Below are 12,123 nucleotides of genomic sequence, written 5' to 3' on the forward strand. Positions count from 1 at the left end.
CCATGGCAACCCACTGCAGCAGTGACTGCAGCCTACGCCATCTGCCAGCGACTCACAGCAGCCCAGCTCCAGGTTGAGCTGTTGTTCAGCATCTTAGCTGTAGAGGGCAATGTCACTAGTTCTCATATGTGGGATCTGAACTGGGGACCTCTGGCCACCCAAGCCAGTTCTTAACCAACTAAGCCACTCGGCCGGCCCCAAGGCTATTGATTTTAGATCTTCCTTTTTTAATAAAAGCATTTAGCCTGCAGTTTTATGTTCTTGTGATGTGTTTGTTTGGCATTATCAGGGTAATACTGTCAGTATAATGAGTAAGGGAAGGTTTCTTTCCTCTGCTTTCTGAAAGAGTCTGTGAAATGTTAGTATTATTTCATTTTATTTACTTCATAGAATTTACCAGTGAAGCCCTTGGATCTTTCTTTGTGGGAAGATTTTGAATCACTAATATAATTTCTTGTTTTGAGTCTATTCCATATTCACATTTCATTTTAAGTCAGTTTTAGTTATTTATGTCTTTGTAAAGGATGTGTCCATTTCATCTGTATGTCTACTTTGTTGGCATAAAGTAGTTAATTGTGCTGCCTTACAAAACTTTTGATTTCTGTGTGGCCAGTAGTGACATCTTTTCCATTCATTATTTTGGTGATTTGTGCCATTTTTCTTGTTTATCTTGATCAGTCTAGCTAAAGGTTTGCAATTTTGTTGATCTTTTCAAAGTACCAACTTTTGATTTTATTTTCTCTATTGCTGTTTTCTTTTCTATTTTTTTCATTTCTGCTGTAATCCTTGTGTTCCCTTTCTTCTCTTTGCTTTGAATGTGGTTTGCTCTTCTTTTCCCAGTGTCCTAAGATTTACACTTAAGTTATCTATTTGAGACCTTTCTTCTTTTCTGATACAAGTGGAAATATAAATTTCCTTCTAAATACTGCTTTTTTTGTATCCCATAAAATGTGACATGTTTTGTTTTCACTATCATTCTGTAAAAAATGTTTTCTAATATCCCTGTGGTTCTTTTTTGACTTACTGTTATTTAGAAGTGTTTTCTTTAACTTCCAAATATTGGGGGTTTTCCAAGATTTTTTTCTGCTTTTGATTTCTAATTCTGTTATACTTGAAGAACATTTTATGATCACATCCTTTTTTTTTTTTTTAAAGATTTTTATTGGGGAATTGGGGGGATGGAACAGTGCTGGGGAATTGGGGGAAGAGGAACAGACAAGTTGCTGTCATTTCGTTCTTCAGTCTAGTTGTGGAGGACGTTGCTTCACTGTCCCAAGTTGGCACCATCATTGCGTTCTTCCCTGGTGAGGCAGCTCAGTCGCCAGCTTCTGGACGGCCGCTCACTGTGGCTGCTGGCCGCTCATGCTGGCTGCTGGCTACACACGGTAGCCCATGGCAACCCACTGCAGCAGGGGCTGCAGCCTACACCATCATCGGCGTCTCACGGCAGCCCAGCTCCAAGTTGAGCTGTTGTTCAGCATCTTAGCTGTGGAGGGCAGTGTCACTGGCCCTCATATGTGGGATCTGAACCGGGGCCCTCTGGTATCCCAAGCCAGTTCTTAACCAACGCGCCACTCGGCTGGCCCGATCACATCCTTTTTAGTTTATTGAGATTTGTTTTATGATGTGGCACATGTTCTATTTTGGAAAATGTTTTTTCAGTGTTTGAAAAAAGTGTGTATTCTCCCTTCATTGAGTGGAGTTCTCTATATATAAGTGAGTTAGGTTGACTAGGTTGATAAGATTCAAATCTCTTATTCTCCTCCTGATTTTCTGTTTAATTCTGTCAATTATTGAAAACAAAGTTTTGAAACATCGAACACGTGATCTATTTCTTCTTTCGATTCTGTCATTATTTTGCTCCATTGATTTTGGTAGTTTGTTTTAGGTGTATATACATTCATAAGTATTGTATCTTTCAGATGTAGTCTTCATTTTATCATTTTGAAATATCATGTTTTTCTCAAATACTATTTCTTAAAGCCTGTTTTGTCTAACATTGGGGAGGTAATTCCAGCTGTATTATAGTTACTGTTTTCATGGCATATCTTTTGCCATCCTTTTACTTTTAATCTATTGTTTTGTATTTGAACATAAAATATGCCTCTTATAGATGACACATAGTTGGATCTTGCCTTTTTATTGAGTCTGACAATTCCTGCTTTTGACTGAGATGTTTAGACCATTCACATTTAATGTACTTATTGGTATGGTTAGGTTTACATTTTTTATTATGCTTTGTGTTAAAAGATAGATGACTTCTATCTTTTTTATTCCTTTTGTCTACCTTGGTTACCTTGTTTTGCATTAAATAAATATTTTTAGTGTATGCACATTTAAATTTCTAGTGTAACTTTACCTTTTAAACAGTTATTTTATAAATGTTTGCTCTAGAGAATACATTCTACATCTTAGTTTACCACAATCAACTTAATACCATCCAGATAATACCAACTTAATTTTGATAAAATACAGAAACTTTGTTCTAATGTATCTATTCCTTCCTCCTTCCTGCTATTATTACCATATGTATTAAATCTTTACATGTTAAAAACTAAACAATTACGGTTATTGCTTTATACAATCTATGCCTTCTAAAAAATTCAATGAAAAGAAACGAGATAATATTTTATAGAGTCTTTCATATTAACCCAAATATTTACTATGTTAATACCATCTGGTGTCATTTTATTTCAGCCTGAAGGTTTTCATTTACTATTTCTTTTAAGATAGGTCTACTAGTAAAAATTCTCAATCTTTATTTTGTCTTCCTTTTTAAAACGTGATGGCTTTTTTTGCATTCAGTTTAAAGGATAATAATAATAATAATAACAATTATTATTATTATTTTAATTGGGGAATTGGGGGAGGGGAACAGTGCTGGGGAATCGGGGGAAGGGGAACAGACAAGTTGCTGTCCTTTTGTTCTTCACTCTAGTTGTGGAGGACGTTGCTTCACTGGCCCATGTTGGTATTATCATTGTGCTCTTCCCAGATGAGGCCGATTGGTCGCCAGCCTCTGGACGGCCGCTCACAGTGGTTCTTGGCAGCTCACACCGACTGCCAGCTGCTCATGCTGGCTGCCAGCTACACACGGTAGCTTGTGGCAGCCCACTGCAGCAGGGGCTGCAGCCTACACTGTCGCCGGCGACTCATGGCAACCCAGCTCTAGGTGGAGCTGTTGTTCACCATCTTAGCTGTAGAGGGCAGTGTCACTGGTCCCCATGTGGGATCTGAACCTGGGCCCTGCTGCTCAGAGCTGGCATCCCAAGTCAGCTCTTAACTAACGTGCCACTCAGCTGGCCCCAAGGATGATAATTCTTGATATAGAATATTTGTTGGGCAGTTTTTTTTATTTCAATATTTGGAATTTCTCATTCCACTGACCTGGACTCCATTGTTTCATTGATGCTTACCTATATATGATGTGTTAGTATTCGCTTGCTGTTTTTAGTTTCTTTGTCTTTGTCCTTTAATAGTTTGATTATGTTATGTCTAGACACCGATCTCTTTATGTTTTTCCTACTGGGGGTCCATTGAACTTCTTTGATAAGTAGATTAATGTTTTTCATCTAATTTGGTATGGTTTTGTCCCATTTTCTTCATATATTTTTTTCTATCCCTTTATCTGTCTCTACTCCTCCAGGGTTATTACATGTGTTTTGATATGGTTATGATTGTTCCAGATGTCTTTGAGTCTTTGCTCATTTTAAAAAAATATATATTTTCTCTCTGTTCTTTCAGATTGGGTAATTTACATTAACTATCTTTAATTCACCAATTCTTTCTCAGGTCATTTTGAATCTGCTGTCAAGTCCCTCTAGTGAATTTGATTTTCATATATTGTACTTTTCAACCCCAAAATTTCCATTTTGTTCTTTTAAAAAATCTCTGTCTCATTATTAAAAATATCTATTTTTTTATTCATTGTTGTCTTACTTTGCTTTTATTTTTTAAATATGGCCATCTTTGGTTCTTTGAACATATTTATAATAGCTGCTTTGAAGCCTTTGTTTAAATCCAACGTCTAGGGACACTCAGAAGGTTAGTATTGACTGCTTTTTCCCAATTTCTTTGCATGCCTCATAATTACATGTGGAAAACTGGACATTTTAGATCATATATTGTAGCAACTCTGGGTTCTGATATTTTAACCTCTGAATGTTGTTGTTGTTTTGTTTATTTGCTGGTTTCTTTTTTAATCATTTGCCTAAACTTAATCAGTGGCATTAATCTTTTCCGGTGAGATGTGTGGCCATGTTACCACTGATGTATCTGTTTTTGTTGTTTTTTTCCTTCTTCTTTTTATTTAAGATTCTTGTTTTGAGTTTTACATTTAGCTTCCTAGGACTTGCCCCTGTGTCTATGTAGCTTCAATGATAAGCCAATGGTTGGATAGTGGTTGTGCTTAAACACTTCAGGTCAAAAAAGTTGTTGTGCATCTCCCCATGAATCTCTGTATTGACAGAGAAATGCATTTAAAGTTTATACTGTTTTCAGTTGTGTCCCAGCTCTTGCTTTTGCTGGGCTCTTTCATTTCTTCTGTATAAGTGATTATTCAGCCTCAGGAATGTGTGGCTAGCTTTGTTCCTCTCCAGTCCCCTTTGCATATACTCAGCCTTAGCCAAGAATATACTTGCCCCAACTATGACCATGACCTTGGACTAATAGAGCTGTTGGCTCTTCCTCCTTGCCTGCTTCAATATCATCACTTACAGTGAAACACTACTAGGCATGAACATCACCTGCCACTCAAACTCAAGTGAGCCCTCTTTGACCTCAGCAGAGACATTTTCAGTCCTGATGATCTTCCCCACCCTGGAAGAACCTCTGTAGTGACTGAGCTGTGGTTGGTGGGAATGGGAATAGCTCTAGACCAGAATGCCACAGGCTCCTAGTGTTCTTCCCTAAAGAGCAGTTTTTCAAATGTGAATGTTTCTCAAACTCTTATATTACTTTGGTCAGTTTCTAAAGCACTAAAATAGTTGTATTTGTCAATTTTGTCCAACTCTTTAGTTTCTTTTTTTGAAAAGTATTTGCTGGTCACGCTCAATCATAGCTGGGAGTCTGCTCCTAGTCTTGTATTATATATACGTTTTTTTCTTTACTCTCTGAGAGTGATGCAAATTTTCCATGTTCTATTAATCAATTTATCTCTGTTTTCTTTGAGATAAGTTTTTGTTGTACATTGGTCTCAAATGTGAAGAAAAAGATTTTCTTTAAATACTCAGTGATCCTTGGCTATGTATTCAAATTAGAAAAGAGAAAATAAAAAAGCTGCCTGGAAACTATATTTTGATGACACTGTTTTGACTGGCATGGGCTTTAGAGTAAACAGGAGGAAAAACATGACTATGCTGGAAATCAGCTAAAGGCCAGAAGGAGGCAGATTTCTCTTTGGGGCACCCATATGCATACCATGTTCCCTAGATTTCTAGACAGTTCATTAATTTCCTCAAACACAACACTTCCCCCATTTAGGGTTTTTTTTTTTCTTATTCATAGTTAGATATTTACGAACAAAAAAAAGTAGTTGCCTGTACAAAATGTTAGGTGAGGGAGATTCAGTGTTTCTTGGACCGACCTTCAACCGATTGCATAATTTAGCTTCACTTCCTACTCCATACTTCTGCCAGAGATATCAGGACATTCCTTTAATTCCTTGCAGCGCTCTCTGCTCACATTCTAGAATTTGGCTTTTCCCCGCTCTGTTTCTTCTGTGAACACTCATTCATCTGTCTTACCTTGTACAAATTTGTAGGGTGGTGGGGGCTCTCTCAGTCTCTTCACTGGTATGGGTTTACATCCTCGCCCCCCCACCTCCAACACACACCTTTATTGTCTTTTTAAAAGGATCTCTGGAGGGAAATGGAGAAAAATACACACTGATTGATCTTCCAAGTCAAAAATGTTGTACATATATTTTTAAACGTGTTTACATGCTGTCTTGGGTCTTGTTTTCACTTCTCTATTTAAGCATTTTTTTACATTGCTATACTTCTTCATAATTATTGTTTGTAGTGGACGATGAACTCATTTTAAAGAAACAATGTGTTGCATTTTTATGATGATTATGGTTATTATTTAGTTACTGCCTTCTTCTCTTTCTTTATTCTTCCTTCCATCCCACCATCACGCACATTTGCCTTTTCTCAGGTAACCAATGTTAACAACAATGATAGTTTGTGGAACACTACGTTAATTTTTTCCTTTGGTCAAACTGATTGTGTGAAAGCTATCAAGAAGGACAATTCGCCCTAGAGCAGGCTGACATTGTCATGAAGAAAGTAAGGTCAGTTATTTAAGGCTTTTCCAAGAAATCATTTGATTGCAGCTATGGAGACTAGGTAATATGTCGTATCTCTGTAATGGTTTCCTGGCATTGACATCTCCTCCTTAGTCCTTAGATTTTTTAAATAAATCTAATAAACCATTTTCCTCTTAATAAATCCTGTTTCCTCTTTTGTTCAAATTCAGTTTCCAGAGAGGCCAAGTTGTCAATGAGGGTTTTTGTCTGTGTCTGGTCAAATATCAACTGGAAGTCAGCTTAGGATAATAGATCTTAGTAATATTTAAGCACTTGTATATCAGACACCAGGGCAAGGCCAAAAGTATCAAGGTGATGATAAATATCAGAAGAAACATTTGGAACCTTCTTTATGTCAGCTTTCTAGCTGTCCTAGGCCCAACCAAGAGATCAGTTTGGCTGATTATATATAACAAAATAGTCTTTTCTGTTAAAAAGTACATTTATTGTTTATTTTTTTCATCTAGTAAGGCAAGATAAATAAATAAAAAGTATAAGTTTTGCCATGAAGCAAAACTCATTGCTTGTACATTATATAAAGCTACAGAAAAAAATAAGAATAAGGCTTCAGCAAATATTCTAGATGAAAACATCAATATATAAAAATTATACAAACACATAAATGTATAAACAAAAAATGAAAAAGTTTTTACAAAGAAATATTATTTAAACATTCAAAATACGAAGTGCCTTGAAATACATCTAACATAATAAGAGATGTGCAAAACTCTCGTGGGGAAAATAGTGAAGCGTTGCTGTGTGACAATAAGACCTCAATAAGTGGAATGATACATGATACACGTGGCTTGGGAAACTCAACGTTTTGCAGATGCCCAATTTGATCAATGCAATCTCAATCAAATTTCAGTCTGTTTTAGTGGGCAGGGGAGAATACTTGACAAAAGATTCTCAAATTATATGGGAAGACAAAGGGCCAATAGCCAAGAATAACAGCAGTGTACTTTGGTGCAGGGAAAGATAAACAGGCTGCTGCAAACTTACTAGTAAAAGTGTGGTCCATGGACCCATCGCATCAATAATATTACCTGGTAGCTTGTTAGAAATACAGAATCTCAGAACCCACCCAACCTCAGATCAATGGAGTTAGAATCTGTTTTAACTAAACAACCCAGAAGAGTGGAGGAAAAGATGGTTTTAATAAACTGTTATAGGGCAACTGGTAACTAAACAGGAAAGAAAAAAGGTGATTGGATTGACAAGCATTGCTTGTTTTATATCATGCAACCATCCCTTACTATGATCTATGTTTCTTTAGGAACATTTGAAAAATCAATGAAAATGAATGGAATGTTTTTGAATATGCATTTTCCTAGGCGCTTCTGTTATCCATGTGCTTGTAAGCTGTGGATCATCTTGTTAATAAGCTTTTCTTAGGTACTCCAACTTTAGCATGTCTATGTATTTCCAGCATCTCTTGGCTCAAGCTTGTATGTCATAACCTAGTGATAATACTGTCATTATCAATGCAGATAACTAATGTGACTATGCCCCCTCCATTGTGGCATTGATGAAATTTAATTATTTTATAGGTGCCTTTTGTATATTTTGGAAAAAATTCTGCTGAAGATACTAAAGAAACGACAGCCCTTTTACTGACAAATCAGAAGGAAATAATCTTCTATCCACTTAGGATTGGAAGGCCAGCTCATTCTTAGAGTCTTCTGAAACAAAATTAGGTAAAAAATGTTTTCCTCATATTTTGAATAATTTGTACTCAGACTGCTCAGTTTCCTTGAAGGCTTCTATAATTCTATTCCTTTGGCCTCTAAGAGAAATACAGTTCGCATTTTCCTTTAGGAAGTTAGTGTGTCAGCCAGCTGTCAGCCTTATGATGTACCTGATCTCCGATGTCAGGGGAAGCACAATTCAATTTTAAACTAAGTCTGCACAACAGCGCAGCAGGGCTGCCAGCTTCTCTCTTTATGTTTCTTTCTTTGAAATTCTCCCTTCTATGCACACAGTATAGTTTTATTTTTCAAACCTTTGTGTGAGATGAAACTACCACTAACTGACTTTGCTTGTCTTTAGTTAAAAAATCAGTGAATTGAATGAAATAATCTGTAAGTATCTCTGCTACCCTTTCTCATTTCTAGAAAATAAAGTACCACTGCTTGTTTAACTTGTGACTTGTCTAAACATGTTGAAAGCATTGACTATAAGGCATAACACTCAAGACTGAAAGGGAACTGTGACAAGTTCAGTCAAAAGGGAAAAGAGGAATAATTTATAAAAGGCACTGCAGATAATGATGCCAGCCAGTTATTTTAAAATGCATCCATCTCACCTCTTAATGAATTAGATTTGTCAACAGCAAATGTTTTATGCACCACTCCTAATAAAAGTGGCACAGTCGGAATGCAGTGCTTTGAGGTTGGCTTCTTGAAAGCTTTAGGAATCTCTTCAATTCAAAGATATTTTTTAAATAATAGATATTAAAAAGTATATTTAAATAATATTAAGGTTGTGACACAAACAGCAAATGACAAAATCCAAGGGTTTCAAAGCACAGGCTGACATGCCATCGCTATTTCACACAGTAATGTTTTTTAAATTAGGAGTGTAACAGGCTGATTTGGGGATTGTGTGTCAGTTTAACTTTAAATTTTCTTGTTGTTTTGGTTGGTGTCACAACCTTAATGTCAGCTTTTCAAATAGGTTTCTACATTTCCTTTGGTTCAGGGTCATTAAAAAATGCATATGATAAATCTAAGAGGCATAAATAGGTCACACTGAAATGGAATTCCTTACTTCTCCTGTGTTGAGAGACCGATACCTGCCTTGTACATGAAAAAAGTTAGCTCAGGCTTAGCAGTAAACTTCTGTTTTTCAGGAATTTGTTTCAAAACAATAGAAACCCAAATAACAAGACATCATGTTGATATAATTCTGTTTACACTCTATTTTTCCTGTACCCCACTAATGCTAACTATTTGATCGTAGTGGTTATCACCTCTGTAGATGTTAAGAATCACAATACTCACAATTGACTTTTTTTTTTCACTGAAAGTACAAGTTAAACCTAATAATTATTTCATTTGTTGTTGTAGTTGAGTATAAGTAAACCCTGCCTTAAAAACTTTCATATGGCAGTCCTTTTTGTAAGGCACTGTTATGCAGATTTTAAAAAATAAAATCTTGCTTTTTAAAGTAACAGTTGTTACTTGTGTTTAAAACATTTCTCATATCACAATGGACATTAAAGGAACAGCCAGGACCATTCAGCAGGAAAAGAGCGAAAGGGAAGAGAGGAGGAAGAGAATAATCTAGTCTACTCACCCAAATTCCTCCCTTTTCCTTGATTCTTATCCATCAGGATCTGACAGGGCAGGTGTGCATTGCCTATGCTGAATCTAGCTTTAATTTAGAAAAATAAACATTAGAATCTATCTCTCAGTTGTCTTTTTCAGCATTTATGTTAGAGAAATAAAAGATGAAAAGAGAAGCAAATTGTTTATTGATCTTTTCTTTCTGACTCATAAAGGTACTGACCAACTCCAAACACTTCATCGCTCTCATCTCCTCCTTGACTGAAGCACCAGGGTTTTTACCCTTCCTATTTTTTATCAATGACTGGGCAAACATTAATCTTTCTTGTCTAGTGTACTTCGTTCCATTCCTCCTGTCTCTGTTTTTCAAGCAGTGTCAAATTTGAGAAATTTCTAATAGTTTTCACTTGGAATGATGCTGTGAAATTGTATCTTCATTTATGGCCCTGACTTTACTTTTTCTACCCACCAGTCCCTCCCTTATCACATCATTATTAAACCATCACAATTCTGACAAGTAATATTCTTTCTAAGCCCCAGTCTTCAACAATGAAGAGGTAATTATGCTGCATTGTGTAGTGGTTTGAAAATGTATACAGTTGTCAGTGAAGGTTTTGGCTAAATTCTCCAAATTCATTTTAACTATACTAGTGTCCCTGTATGAACAAATTTTTAAATCGTTATTATTGTTCATACGAATACTAGTTCTGATTTCTGTTTGATAAAAATGAAAATCTTTAAACAAAATTGGCTGTTTCTAAATTCAGAGGAAGCTATTCAAATAAATGAATTGGAACTCTGTATACCTGCAATACAAAAATGTTTTCTGGCCGAGAAACAAAATATTCCCTTTAAATATTGTAGGCCACGCCAACTTCATGCAAATTCATTTAGAGCAGATTCAGATTTATGTATTTAATAAAGCTGGGTAGTGGAGCTAACTTATGTATTTAATGTCCTTCAATATACAGTGATGTTCTAGTGACTGGAAAAGAATGATCAAATTTTATTTAGTGTTTCTGCTATATCAATCAATTCTATAAATGGATTTGTAACGGGATACAATATATGCTTTTAATAGTTTTCTGTAATATGAAGAGATAATATGTATTGAGTGCTTTCTATGTGTCAGTGACTATTCTAAGTACTATCCATGGATTATCTCATGTAATACTCATAACAGCCCTTTAATGATCTCACTATTTTATAGATGCAGTAGAGGCACATGAAGCAAATGTTACAAAACTAGTAAGTAATGGGCCTGGAATTCAAACACAAGTCGTGTGACTCCAGAGCTCACACTGTAAGTGCTCGCGACCTCAACTGTGGTCCGTAGGCCAGCAGTATCACTGTTACTTGGGAACTTGTTAGAAACGCAGGATCTCAGGCCCCACCCCAGACCTACTGAAGATCTGCATTTTTAACAAGATTCCCAAGCTATTGGTACCTTCAAGTTTGAGAAGCACAGCTATAAACCACTATGCTATCCTGCCCTTTGAAACAGAAGTAAATATCTTTTAAAATATATTTCTATTTTTATGTATAATGAGATACTGAAATTCTATCTTTATGCTACTTTGGATATTCCTATCATATAGAAAGTACCTTATAATGAGATCTAATAACTAAACATGAGCAGGGATTCAAAAACAGAACCAAGTTATCTTGAAATCAATTGTATAAAGAACAGGAAAAAAAAAATCCCAGATGATAAAGTCTCTCTACAGCGGCTGGTAACTACTTCAACATCTGAGCACCTGCCTCTGAGGAGACTCTAGAGACAGGCTGCCTGGATTTGAATCTCAGTTCCTACTTCTAGCTGTGGGGCTTCAGGAAAGTTACACAGCTCTCCTTACCTCAGCTTCATCATCTGGGAAATGAGGTCTAAAAAGCTACTTATTTCCCAGGATTGTTCAAAAGATGAAATAAGTTAATCCATGTAAAGGATTTAGAACAGGGCCTGATGTGAGGTAAATGAATAAATTTTCACCACTATAGTGGTTAAACTGACAAATATATTTGTTAGCAGAGCTGACCACATAAAAGAATATCTTGCTGAAAACTATCTACCTGTGGCCCTTCTTCCTGCCTGTGAGTGCTGCTAAATACCACTGGTTTGTGGTACATAACCTTTTAAGTCCAATGAAATCAGTTCAAAATCAAAATGAAATGTTTTAACAGTATATTGAATTTTTAAATGCATGTGCTTTTAAACTGAATAAAGATAATGACTGCAAGTTCATTTGGCTAACCACTTGCATAACCCATACAGAAAAATTAGATGAAGGATGTTTTAAAGGCTGAATGTTTCAAAAAATTGTCTTGTTTCCTTCTGAGTGAACATAATTCTTTTTTTTTTTTTAAGATTTTTATTGGGGAATTGGGAGATGGGAACAGCACTGGGGAATTGGGGGAAGGGGACTAGACAAGTTGCTGTCCTTTTGTTCTTCAGTCTAGTTGTGGAGGATGTTGCTTCACTGACCCAAGTTGGCACCATCATTGCGTTCTTCCCGGGTGAGGCAGATCAGT

At 36.1% G+C, this 12,123-nt stretch overlaps 1 protein-coding gene across 6 annotated transcripts in view; it reads left to right on the top strand.

The window, feature by feature from the left end:
* Positions 1 to 12,123, top strand: part of KIAA0825 (KIAA0825 ortholog) — a 246,087-nt gene that overhangs the window by 13,795 nt on the left and 220,169 nt on the right. For 4 of the 6 annotated variants that reach the window (XM_019655925.1, XM_019655922.1, XM_019655926.1 and 1 more), the window contains exon 2: positions 7,858 to 8,004. The exons of 1 other annotated variant lie outside the window; for it this stretch is intronic. The gene's annotated coding sequence lies outside the window, so the exon portion shown is untranslated. Of the gene's footprint in view, positions 1 to 7,857; positions 8,005 to 9,809; positions 9,869 to 12,123 lie in introns of all 6 variants that reach the window. One more of the 6 variants, XM_019655923.1, reaches the window with a different exon arrangement.

This window comes from Hipposideros armiger, unplaced genomic scaffold (genome assembly GCF_001890085.2).
Source record: "Hipposideros armiger isolate ML-2016 unplaced genomic scaffold, ASM189008v1 scaffold_252, whole genome shotgun sequence".
NCBI classification, from domain to species: domain Eukaryota; kingdom Metazoa; phylum Chordata; class Mammalia; order Chiroptera; family Hipposideridae; genus Hipposideros; species Hipposideros armiger.